Raw genomic sequence first — 10,519 nt, forward strand, 5'->3', positions numbered from 1 at the left:
AACTTCATAAAATTGAGCGAAAACTCGAATCGTACAAAATGTTCTGGCTTTTTTCTCGATTCCCTCTATTTCTCCCAATTTTTGCTTGAAAACCCCCCAAAATGGTCAGATTTTCGGGATAAACCCTGTGCAGACCATGATAACTTCAATTTGGGATAGGTGCCTCTCCCACTGACTTATACTGGACCTCAACAGGTCTGAGATGGCAGATTTTCCAATTCAAGCTATTTGCAGCATCAGGGTATAATAAATTTCAAAATAAAATCCAATTTATTTTTTGTTAAAAACAGCTTGATCAGAAAAATTTGAGTTTAGTAAATAACCCCCTAAGTCTATTGCAAAACCAACACTTTGCCTGCATCGTATGTATTTTTAAAAAGCACACATTCTGGTGAATGCAAGATACGTAATTATGTCTTTCTACTGCAAATTTCCAAACTGCAAGTGTAAGCCGAATTATCTCCCATATGACCTTAAGAACAAAGATAAAACATGACAACTTCTGAAAAGTTTATAATGGAAGTACAAAACTATAAGACCCCAAAATAAATAAAGTACAGGTATAATACCAGCCAGTTGAGATTGCTAAAAGGAGAGTGACAAGTAACATAATTATTTCATCTACACTACAGAATTTATCATTGCTTATATGTAGAAGGCTTTTCATTACCATGGAGTAAAGCTTACTTTCAGGATAGCCTGCATGCTTCTCTTATCTTCTTTAAATGGCATTATAAAACAACAGGAGGATTAATGTCAATGATAAGCTTTTGGCCATCCATCATAAGCAAATGGCAAGTTAGAGCTATGGCACAAGGTTCACATTTCAGGCATTTTGACTTTTTCACCAAATCACACCTTGCCAAAAGAGTTAAATTGACAGCTCTAGGGCACCAGTCCAGGCCACAATTGTATGCTAAGCACCAGCCTTTCAACTCTATGGGGAGGGCACCGAGCAAAATTAGAGAACCATATATATATAGGCTACCTTAATTATTACCTGTATATCTGGATGTGTTGCCACTGTTGCTGCTGCTTTTGGTTTCTCTTCAATTTTCTGTTAATAGAGCATATTTAGAATTTTTCCAGATTACTTCTCAGGAATAAAAAGTCACAGACTTTACTTATGTTAATTATTTCCACTGCTATACACCATCTCATCCTACTATACCTATAAGATCACAGTCACAGTCCCTTCTCAAAGTTTACTTAACTACTGTTAATGTATTGCTATCCCACAGCCACACTCCCTTCCCAGAAACTATTATCCCACTGCTACTATAGGCACCAACTCTCCCTACTATATATATATATATACCTGCTATCCTACTGCTACTATAGGCACCATCTCCCCCTACTATCCCACAGTGACAGTCCCTTCCCAGAGACTATTATCCCACTGCTACTATAGGCACCATCTCCCTCTACTATACCTGCTATCCCACAGCCACACTCCCTTCCCAGAGACTATTATCCCACTGCTACTATAGGCACCATCTCTCCTATCTCTCCTCTCTCCTATCCCACAGCCATAGTCCCTCCCTTCAAAGAGGCTATTATCCCTACTGCTACAAAAATATATATAAATTACAGTAAGCACATGTATTTGATCAGAGGGGCCATGGCCTCTTTAGAGACAGTGTGACATTTTAATAAATCCAGTCCTGCAGATCGCTGCAACACACTGCCCTACTTCATACCTTATGTATAATTCAACCCCATGCTTTCTTCTGCTCTTATAAATAAAATAGTAGTTTGCTCTCATCACTGGAAAAAATTCAATTATTACAAATGTATAGATCTTATACCTGTCACAGCAGAGTGACTAAATGGGAAACTTGTGCAAAAAGTTCACATTCTAGAAACATTTCATTTACCTCTTCTAGCTTTGGTTTCTTTACCTTGGGGCTTGCCTGACTGCTCTCGAAACCAGAAGACAGGGCTGCAACTAAGTCATCATCATCCATGGGCTGGCAAATAACACAAAATGGATAAACAAAATATAATTTATGAGCTAAACTACTCATGAAAGTAGCACTATATAAATGATGACTTAACTAAGCACTGTTTGTTAGCAAGGCCGTTTGGCTTTATAATTGATCATTTTTATTTTTAGATAAAAAAAAACCTCCCCAGCTGCAGCCAGAGATTACTTGCATAAATCCAGTGGCGGAGCTGGGGGGTCAGCCTGCAATTCGTGGGAGCATGATTTCACTCGTAGCAGCAGTGATGCCACATATAGGGGAAGTGACATCATGCGCAGTTGTATACATGATGTCACTTTGAATGGGGGGCACAGTTAGGTGCAGGCCTCAATACAGCACTGTTTGTTAGGATATATTTTACAATATAATTATGTGAAAACATTCAAATTTTTTTAATTTAGAAAAAAGTAAATGATTATTCACCTCTTCAGCTTCTGGGGGTGGGGTAGGCGGTGACATCTTTTCACCTTTTCCCTGAGAAAACAGAAGAGACCATTGTTATGGTTTAGCTTCTCCAAAGCTAGTCCAGCTGTTAAGGAAAAGAGAGTAACTTACATCCAAAAGGTGCCTGTATGCAGGTGGGATGGTGCCCTCTCTTTTTCCCAGCTCCTCCAAATACTCAGACGTAACAACTGTGTCCTGTGATACAGAGGAGTGAGTATAACTCCATATTATTATACTTACAAATGACACAATGATAAAGTACATGGCAGTTTACAATACCATTTCTTAGCACACAATGAACAATTTTATATAATAAGGATTACAGTTGATACATCCTTGCAGTTTAATGTTTCCTCCATCTTATAGGGCAGGTTTAAAATCCCCATACCTTACATATATGCCTTTTATTTTAAGCAAATATCCACTAGGTTAGAGGGATCAACCAGCCTGAACTGGGGGGCAGGGGGAGCGAAGCCTTTACTGCCATCAGCCATATCAATAGATCTACACCAAGGGGCACATTTACTAAGCTTGAGTGAAGGATTAGAAGGAAAAATACTTCGAATTTCGAAGTATTTTTTTGGCCACTTCGACCATCGAATTGGCTACTTTGACCTTCGACTACGACTTTGAATCGTTCGACTATTCGACCATTCGATAGTCGAAGTACTGTCTCTTTAAAAAAAACTTCGACCACCTACTTCGCCACCTAAAATCTACCAAGCATCAATGTTGGGGGAGGTCCCCATAGGCTTTCTATCCAATTTCTGATCGAAGGAAAATCGTTCGATCAATGGATTAAAATCCTTTGAATAGTTCGATTCAAAGGATTTACTCGTTCAAACGAACAATTATTCCTTCGATCGTTCGATCGAACGAATATCGCTAAATCCTTCGCATTCGATATTCGAAGGATTTAACTTTGACAGTCGAATATCGAGGGCTAATTAACCCTCGATATTCGACCCTAAGTACATGTGCCCCTAAATCTTGCCAGGTGTCTTTTAAAAGGAAATTATGCAACCTGTACAACTCAACATCAGCATTTCAGCTATTTGAGCTAAGCTAACTTGCTTATTATATAATAATAAAATAAAAATAATAAAATAAATATTTATTTAGTAATTACTTTTCCCAGATTATTCTAACCCTAGCACAAAGGATGTAGCCTTTTACATACTACAGCTAGTTTACTAATGTAGATGCACCAGTTCTATTGGACAGAGCAACAAATTGGCAACTAGTTTCAATTAGTTAAAAAAAATGTTTTAAAAATCAGCCATGTTTTGGCAACACACAGGTGCCAGCATTATATGTGCCTGCACAGAAAATTCTAAGGTATTTGTATGCTTCTTCAACAGTTTCAACTCCAAAATGCCAAAGGAGGCCCCCTAATGAACTAGATAACAATATCCTACAGGCCAAAAATAACCTGCACGCTGTTTCAAGAGGATGATACAAATGGAGGTAGGTTATGGCAGAAGAATTAAGGTTGTGGCACTGCAGATAGCAGATGACAGTAAATCCAAGAAAAATAAATAAATATCACAACTTGATATCTTATTGGGGGAAGAAATTTAAAGGGGAAATAAGAAATGTGCTGAGTGCCTTTCAATGCAGGTAGGAACCACTAGTTTAAAACGTGCAGTTAGTAAATAAAGCCACAGGAATTAGGAATAGGTGTCTACTAGAACTATTTAATGCAGTCTGTTAGCGTGGAAACTAGTGTGAAAAGCATTTTCACCTGGATTTCTGGTCCTGTGAATTTTGGAGACTCTGGAATATCTGCTGGGCTTCCTAACGTCCCAAGTAGTTCATCCAAGGCTGCATCTGCGTCTGTCTAAACATCCAAGACAAGGCATTTTATTTTTATGGAGCAAATTGTCTTGCAATTGTCTCGTCAAATTGCTTCCTCCAAGGCTGTAAAAACCTGTCTAAGCTTAAAGCAGTTGGGCAATGTAAAGCAATATTCATTATTTATTACTTATAAATGGGAGCATTATAAACTTGTGTTTATATTTGTTGTCCTACTCTTCTCCCAGAATAGTTACTCAGACTTCAAAGTGATGGGTCATTTTAACTTGACAGGAAATGCCCCATGCACAGAACTGCCCCAACAAATCAGTCTTCCTTTTTGGTCAAGTATTATACTGTATGGCTTAAAACCAGTGGGTGCAGTTAGCTTTTCATATCACTAGATGGCCCTAGCTCAACTTAAAGGGGTTGTTTTCCTTTCGAACACTTTTTTTCAGTTCAATTGTTTCATATTGTTCCCCAGAAAAATACTTCTTTTTCAATTTATTTCTATTTTTTATTGTTTACAGTTCTTTAAAAATCTAAGTTTAAAGTTGAATGTCCTTGTCTCTGGTGTTTCAGTCTGGCAGCTCAGTAATTCAGGCGCAGACTCTAACTGTTACAATTTTGTATTAACATTTAGTTGATACATTTTTACAGAGTAAAAATAGGATAATACTCATAAGATTTTACAATTTAAAGGACCAACCCATCCCTTTATAGAATCAGAATGAAGATCACACCCTTTATATAATGGTTCCATTCTTACCTTGGCCGGTGGCACTACTGAAGGTACTTTATCCCCAATTACGGCTTTCTTTTCTTCTTTACTCTACAATAGAACAGTTTAAATTATATCAGCGAGGCCCGGACTGGCAATCTGTGGGTTTTGGCAAATGCCAGAAGGGCTGCTATAAGCTCCCTTAGAAAGTCAGTATTTAGTGGGCTGGTGGGGCTGTTTGGGCCTCTATGTGGGCTTATAAGGCCTCTGTGTACCTGAAATGCCAGGGCCTATTTTAATATTTATCAGCCCAGAACAAAATAAGAGGCATAGGTCTCACCAAAGCCTTTTGTTGCAGGGAGATTTCTAGAGAAAAGTAGCTGAGATAAAATGCTAGGATTTGTCTCAGACTGATTCCCATTATTTTCAATGGAATTCCAGCGCGTATGGGAACTGGTACAGTAAATATATCCAGCCCTTGTACCATAATCACAGTGATTCCAATTGACTATAATAATACATGACTTGTGACAAGGCTCTGTGTTTTGCCTTCATTGCTTTTCCCAATGTAATCTGTGTGAACAAACTGCTGCATGTGTGTGTGTGGGGGGGTTATTTACTAAACTCTGAATGCCAAAAAACAGAAAAATTTGTGGGTTTATTTTGCATGAAATCCAAATTTTAAGTGGTAAAGAAACATGAATTTTTATACCCCGAGGATGGAAAAAGTCAGAATCCGAAAATCCGGCCTGCTGAGGTTGCATATACAGTAAGTCAATGGGAGAAGTCCCAATGATATTTTGATCTGCACTGGGTTTCGTGCAATAATTGTAAGGTTTTGTGGTGGAAAATTTGTATGATTCATTTTTTCACGATTTTTCCCCGCAAATAAAATATTTGGGAAAGTGTTTTAGTAAATAAGGAGAAATGAACCTGTGCAGATTTGGTCAGAGTTTTTTTCAGAAAATATTGAGATAAATTCGGACTTTGATAAATGGGCCTCGTGGATCTCAGAGTGTAGTATTCACTAATAATATATCTATAGCAATCATATTTAAAAATGGTTTTATTTTTAAATTATTTTAGCTAATTACCTCATCTTTCGGCTTTGTTGATTGCACGGCAGTGACTGCGGCGGTGGCACCAGCAGCTGCTACAGCTCCAGTGGCAACAGCAGATACTTTGCCAGCAGAACTTGGGGTAACCTAAAGAAGGTACAAAAGCAGAACAAGGTTAAACATATTAGTAATATATTCAATGTATGCTGAGATTTGGGTTCTTGGCTGTACATATAGGACACAGCTGATTGGACTTGCCACAGTCTCTCCTGGTGTAAATGTTCAGTGCTACCAATAACAGTTACACTTTTGTTTACACTTCTTAAATGGCTGCAGTTTTAAATATCCCCCTCAGGGTACGTAAGTAAAGCTGCACATGTGCCCTGGAAGGCAACTCTTTGTAGAACGCAGCATAAACTGTAGCGCCTCATTTATATGAAGCACTGCCTGGGTTTCACTGCACTGCATAGTGAATGGATAGTCAATCGAGGGTACATGAGTCCCCATGAATCAAATGTGCATTTATTACTATGTTAAAAAAAACTTACAGGCAATGACACATGAGGAGATTTAGCTGCCCTGCGATTAAACACTGGCACATTTACTAAGCTCGAGTGAAGGATTTGAATGAAAAAAACTTTCGAAGGGTTTTTTTTGGGTACTTCAACCATCGAATAGGCTACTACGAACTTCAATTCAAACTAAAAATCGTTCGTAGTCGAAGTACTGTCTCTTTAAAAAAAACTTGACTACCTACTTCGCCACTTTAAACCTACCGTGCATCAATGTTAGCCTATGGGTACCTTCCCCATTAGGTTTCTAAGCTTTTTTTGATCGAAGGAAAATCCTTCGATCGATGGATTAAAATCCTTCGAATTATTCGATCAACGATTTTTCCTTCGATCGTTCAATTGAAGAATTTGCGGTAAATCCTTTGCTTTGATATTTGAAGTCGAAGGATTTTACTTTGAGGGTCGAATATCGAGGGTTAATTAACCCTCGATATTCGACCATTAGTAAATGTGCCCCTAATCTCCAAATGTTTTCCCATGGCTAACATTTGAATTGCCGCCGAGGAAACATACGTGGAGCTAAGAAAACTTTAGGCTACTTAGAAAAGTAGTCATGCCACTTGTATTTCCCCAGCAGCAGTTTGCATTTTAGCCACTAGAAAAGCATTTAGAGGAGATTAATTAAATGTGTCATTGCCTTTAAAGACATGGTTACATTTAGTTTGGATACAAATTTTTACAATCTCGGTAGCAGCACTGCGCATTCAGAAATGTGATATCTGGTATGTTTGATCTCACCTTGCTGTCTGGTTTCTGCTTCCCAGGGATAGGCTTTGTGTCTTGCTTGGGAAGTGATTTCCCTGCACTTGGTTTTGTTTTTGTTGGTTTGGTCGCTGTTACTGGGGCTGCAGTTGGCTTGGTTGTTGCTAAAGGTGCTGTAGTTGGTTTGGTTGCTGCTGAAGGTGCTGCAGTTGCTTTAGTTGCTGTTGCTGTGGGTTTGGTGGCTGCTGAAGGTGCTGCTGCTCCTTTTGGCTACAACAAAATAGCACATTTTTATTGGAGGGGATGCCAGTTATGGGGGAATGGAGGAACTCAAATGGTTTCTTATTTAAGAAAAAACTGGAATGGAAAAAACTCGATTCAGCAAGTTCGAGTTGCGAAAACTCGAATTAATGGAGGGGAAAAAAAAAACCAAGAATCGCTCAAATTGTTCAAGTTTTTGGGCAAAACCCTCTGAAAAAAACTCAAACATCATGAAGGCTATTAAAATCTTCAAATGGTTCAAGGGACCTCCACCATTGACTCCTCGACAGGTTTTAAATGGTGTATTTTCAGATTTGAGCAAATTCCAGGGTAGGGGTATAATAAATCTCCAAAAATTCGAGTTTCTTTAAATCAGAAAATGTGATTTTTGACCAAAAAGACAACCTCGTAAACTAAAATTTTCATGGAAAACCCAACTCTGCCCCTAAAACAGGTTCACCTCACTTTATTTATCATCATCATTTATTTATATAGCGCTGTCAAGATACGCAGTGCTTGAATGTAACATACTGCCTTTAATCTAAACTGTGGTTGGAGCACAAATTTTACAGTTCCTTCTGATGTGTAGATGTTACAGTCCAAAGTCATTAAGCACACATCAAACCACCAGTGACTGGAATATGAATACAAACTGCACACAGATACTTAGGGGCAGATTTACTAAGCTCGAGTGAATGATTTGAATATAAAAAAGTTTGAATTACGAAGTAAATTTTTGGGTACTTCGACCATCGATTTGGCTATATTCGATCGAATCGAATGATTCGAAAACAAAATCGTTAGAATATTCGACCATTCGATAGTCAAAGTAATGTCTCTTTAAAAATCCTTCGATTTCAATACTTCACCAAATTAAAGCTACCGAATTGCTATATTAGCCAATGGGGACCTTCCAGTGCATTTTTTACAGTTTTTGGCATAGAATAAAAATTCTTAGATCGATTGCTAAAAATCGTTCGATTCGAAGTATTTAATCGTTCGATTCGAAGGATTTAATCGTTCGATTCGAAGGATTTAATCGTTCGAATGCTATTTCAGCGCTAAATCCTTCGAATTCAATATTCGAAGGATTTTAATTCGATGGTCGAATTTCGAGGGTTTTAACCCCTCGAAATTCGACCCTTGATAAATCTGCCCCTTATTGTATATTTGTGCACCTGACCACAACCTTTATGCACATCCTCACCACTTACTATAGACCTGCATTCACCCATGGGTTCCTGTGCATTTCAAAACACCACAATTTACCAAAACTAAAAACTTATCCAGAAGCTTTAAGGAAACTGCAAAAGAAAAAGGGCTGGGACACAAACAGTATATGAAGTCGCCTAATATAGAGCAGGCCAACCTACCTATGTAAATAGCAAGAGAGGCTACTAAAAGGTTAATTGCAATTTTAAAGAACAACCCAATTGAAAAAAAAGTGTTAAATGTGAAAACTAAAAGTTTACAACATGTAAGAGCCAATATGTAATGCAGAAGAATGGCCTATAATGACCTTTATATATACAACAGTCCTAGATGAAAGTCTGCTGGCCCACAGGACATGATTTGGATTGATTACCCTTTCCCCCACAGTGAAGTGATCTAAATACATAACAAATTATATCCTTAAAGTGATACTGAGCCTGCAGTAGAGCCTGTCAAATAAACACCATAAGCAAATACTAAAATTCTATAAGTTACAGAGTAGAAATATCCAACTTAAATAATAAATACAAACTATAAAGTTGTTTCATATTGGTCCATCTGTTATACCATGTGGCACAGTACTAAGCAATAAGTCAAATTCAATAAAGTCAAAATAGCAGGGAAGGATAGAAAAAGCAGCTGAAACAACAGAGGTGATACGGGAGGTGGATAAAGAATGATATAAAGGAATGTAACAAGAAAGGGTGGGGTTTTATTGAATGCTTTGTGTGAAGAAAAGAAAAGAATACAAATCGTATTCAGACAAACAAGGTTTGTTATAATTGATGATTATTATTTTTTATGTTCTGTGATTTTTATTTGTTATTTATGCACCTGACTACTAAAACTCTAAAAAAGAAATTTGTATGTATGTATAATTTACTTATAAAGCCCTATTACAATTTTACATAATACAGAAGTACACACAGGCAAGACAGCCGTATCTATAATAATAAAATCCAAGTGTCTCTGCGTCCAGTCCGTCCCTGTGTCCGTGGAAATGCGCTACTGCGCATGTGCCAATGCGCTACTGCGCATGTGCCCCACGGACCGGCTCAATATCGATCACAACAAGCAATGAATGAAGAGAACTACTCGGGGAGAAGAGCGTTGAATCTGTTACTCAACACTGCAACGTCACAATACGATGCTCGCCATGTGCTTTTAACCTAGCGCTTGGGGAGTGTAGCTAAGGTAGGTACAACCAGAGAGCTGCACAATAAGAGACCGAACATTAACGCCACATTGGAAGCGAGGCCTAACTAAGCGGAAGCAGCAAACCCCACTACGTTTCGCATAAACGTAATCATTAAACACTAGGCTAGCCAAACAAATAGTCAAACGATGAACACGCCTTTCGGGAAAGCAATTGCATCGATAATTACCGTAATAACGATAGCATCTCCACTTACAGCGCTGCAGCGCCTGTGTGGCTGAACACGCGTTGCTCCTGCGCAGTACTCTACGTGCGGACCATACCACTTGCGCATAAGAAATGGGGTGGTAACTTTTTTTTGATCCACGCACTTAGGCTCCAAATGTCGCATGTAATTTCAAAACAATAGGGTGCCTGCAGTAAGCGAGAGCACGAGCTGGTAATACAAAACAGTCTACTCCTGTGAGCGCATTCATAAGAAAGAATGGATGGTTTGTTCCATTGAAATAGTGGGCGGTGATTTTTCGTGATTTTGTCTATGGGTAGGGGATAAGTAAAATGGCTGTTGATAAGGTTAGGCGGGTAATACCTGGATGGAATACAGTGTCACATTT

This window comes from Xenopus laevis, chromosome 1L (assembly GCF_017654675.1).
Source record: "Xenopus laevis strain J_2021 chromosome 1L, Xenopus_laevis_v10.1, whole genome shotgun sequence".
Lineage (NCBI taxonomy): Eukaryota > Metazoa > Chordata > Amphibia > Anura > Pipidae > Xenopus > Xenopus laevis.